This window comes from Lactuca sativa, chromosome 3, assembly GCF_002870075.4.
Source record: "Lactuca sativa cultivar Salinas chromosome 3, Lsat_Salinas_v11, whole genome shotgun sequence".
Lineage (NCBI taxonomy): Eukaryota > Viridiplantae > Streptophyta > Magnoliopsida > Asterales > Asteraceae > Lactuca > Lactuca sativa.
In genome coordinates, this window is record NC_056625.2 from 34258067 (window position 1) to 34261460 (window position 3394).

Genomic DNA, 3394 nt, shown 5'->3' on the forward strand with positions numbered 1-3394 from the left:
TCCTCTACAGAAATCTCACTCATGTCACTTTCATCAAATTCAGAAACATTTTCAGCATTAAATGTATTTTCTGAACTCAATTTTGTACACAAAGAGTCAAATTTTTGCATAGTATTAGATTTAATATGTTATTTATCTTTATCATCCAACATTTGCTTTAACATATTATTGTGTTCCTTGGACTGAATATAAGCTTCAATTTTGTTAAGCCCAATTTTGTAAGATTTAGAAACATCATCAGAGGACACAATGGATTCACACTTATAACACTCTGCATTGATTTCATTCTCTTTCAAATCGAGAAAGGGTAAAATCATTTTGTGTATATTTTTACCTATGTCACAATCAAGATGCAGTCAAGTAATCTTAAAATATAACCGCTTCGCAATTAAATAGAAAATATTCCTTTGTTTTAAAAGTGCTAAATTGTCTCTCTTCAGATAAATAACATCATCCTTTGACCTATTAAGCTATAACTCCAGCTTCTCTATCCATATTCTCCTCTCTACACATTTATTTGTTATCCTTCCGATATGATCACTTAGGTCAGAATTGCTTAGACGAGTTCTCTTTAAACTGTCGCTAAAATTAGAGAAAGTGTAATTTAAATCATCTAATTCAGATTTGTAACGTGAAACAAGAATATTAAGTGATTGGAGTATGGAGTGTACCTTACTGATGACCTTCTCGCATTCACTCACGTGTTCAGAAACAGGCCTCGTAGCAAAACAATTATTAGAAGGATCTCCGCCATCAGTTGTGTATCCGCTCTGTTCCGAGACCCCACTCTGAACCATCAGACACTTTCCTTCATAATCCAGAGCTTCAAACTTCGCAAAAAAACATCCACCATGTGTGGGCTTCCGAACCTCATCATCTTCGGAATCAATGGACCATACTTCAACACTACCAAATTCATCACCACCTTCCTACACAATCAAAGCAAGCTTCGTGTTCCCAACATTCTTTTTCTTCAAATACTCTATCTTCCGAAGATAGTAGGCTTCGTCTTTCTCGTCCTCCTTCTTCTTGTAACACCCGAAAATTCAAGCCAATTTAAACTTTTAAAAACATTTCAAATCCATTAAACATTACAAACTTGTTTTCAAAATGTATCATATCAGAGTATCCTATAAACAAATTCATAAAAAGTGAGGAGCTGTACGATCACGCATTTTCCTTGCCACGATCCTCTGAAGTACCTGAAACAATAAACTGAAACTGTAAGCCCGAAAGCTTGGTGAGTTACCCCCAAAATACTGATACACATACAGTCCACATAACGATATTAGCAATATCATAACATAACAATCTGAACAGAACAGCACGTAACGGGTCACAGCTTCACAGGCTGGAATACCCGTGTGCCCACAGTGCGAGTCTGGAATGCCTACCGGTTCCTCAGCTCACACCTGGATTGCTACCGAGCCCTCAGTACGAGTCTGGAATGCCTACTAGGCCCTCAGTTCGTATCTAGAATGCTCTCGAGTCCTCAGTATGCGTCTGGAATGCCTACCGGGCCCTCAGCTCATATCTGGAATACTCTAGGGTATGTTGGCTACCGCACGGAGCAGTACCACCTCAACCCATCCCACATAACATGTCGACATGTAACATATAAATGCACATACAGGTAATCAATTAGTATCACATGTAGTCCTACCGACCTACCAAACTAGCATAACAATTGGCATACATTACTAACTCAAAGTCAACCTATCAGTAACTACTAATATATCAAATCCAATGGGCCGACCTTGGTGCATTAGACCCCTTAGTATAGTGAGGATAACTCACCTGGCACTACTGAAGTCCCGTTGATACAACTCCAGCTGCTGATTGACAGATTCCCAAACTGTCAACATCAAACAACACCCAATTAATAATTGGGTTCCAAGCCCAAGGTCCAACTCACACTATAAAAGCCCAAAAGTCAATAATGGGCCAAAGCCCAACATAGGCCCAACTTTCCAAATTGGGCCCAGACCTCTACACGGTCTTTCCTTAAGGCCCATCCAATTATTCCAATCCAATTTCCATGGCCCAATATCACATAATCATAAAGGCCCAATTCAAGGCCCATGTGAAATTAGGGTTTCACATAAAATGATAATTAGGGTTAAGTGTTTCTCACTTAACCCATTAAGGACTTAATTTGCTAAGGACTTAATCCATTAAGTCCAATATTGCTTTTAGGTTAATTTTGTCAATGATTATTATTTAATATTCCAAGTTATTAAATAATCTCGTGTGTGTCCCAATTAATTCTCAAAATTAGGGTTTTATGCCATTAGGGTTTTCCAAACCTTACTTAAGGTTTCCTACCCAACCTTGGCCCATTAATCAATTGGTTGGGCTTTTAGGTAACTTTGGGCCTCATTGGGCCCACTAGGGTTTCATTGATCCCACATTGTCTAAACATCCCCCAAATGGCGGCAGGAGGCGGCAACCACCACCCTACGGTGGTGGTTTGAGCTATTCTTTTCATTATTCCTCTTTCTAGATACATTTTACAATGCTAACTCCAAATAATCACACACACACACACTAATACAAACACATATAGACAACAACCTAGTGGCGGATGGTGGTGGCTCATGGTGGCAGCCACTACCTCACAATACGTAGATAGCAGAAGTCGCTCCAGCAGCTCTATTCCATCGCAACACATGAGCACATACATCAAAATACGCACACAACAGAAGAGGCTTGCTCACGGACCCACCTTGCTCGCAAACTAATTAATTCACCTCTGAGGCATACGACTCAGTAGCAACAATGGCGCTATGATTGGCGGTAGGAGCATGACGACATCAACCATGTGCCGGGAAGCAGCGTCAGCCGTACCGCCGCCTAGAATGGCTGACGGCGACCGTGAAGCAGCAGAAGAAGGTGAAGGGGAGTGTTGTTGTTACGCCGAATAATGGGGTAACGGAGTTCGTTGGTCCCTGAGGTTCACCGCTTCGATGACAGAGGATAGCGACGGTAAAGCTTTGCTCGGCTGGAGGCTCACGACGTCGGTTATGATGAGACGATGAAGCGGCGGCTGGGATGCATCGATTCACAGCAGCTATATACATGGAGGTTACGGGGTGGCGGCGCCGGATAATGGAGAAGAAGGGTGATGGCGGCTGCCATCTCTATTATGGTTAGGGTTTACTGCATGAGAGTTATAAAGAGTATATATGTGGGTCTTAACAGGCGACGGGAAAGGGAGCCGGGTTTAAGTCCCGCTCCACTTAAACTTATACACATTTACATATCTGGCCCCTCCCCATGAAATCTTTTTCAAATTAAAGTTGCAATTTACAAAACATCCCCTAACATCAAAATTTTATAACAATTCAAGTCCCAAGGTTACCATATAGCCCCTCCATGAAATTTTTTTCTCAAC

The 3394-nt window shown here is 41.2% G+C and overlaps 1 long non-coding RNA gene across 1 annotated transcript; it reads right to left on the bottom strand.

Annotated features, from left to right (window-relative positions):
* Positions 1–278: 278 nt before the first annotated feature.
* On the bottom strand, positions 279–3185 carry LOC122196975 (uncharacterized). The gene is made up of 4 exons (XR_006189734.2): positions 2575–3185; positions 1395–1855; positions 672–1202; positions 279–582 (listed from the first exon to the last, which is right to left on the bottom strand). It is a non-coding gene; the product is annotated as an uncharacterized LOC122196975 (long non-coding RNA).
* Positions 3186–3394: the final 209 nt, after the last annotated feature.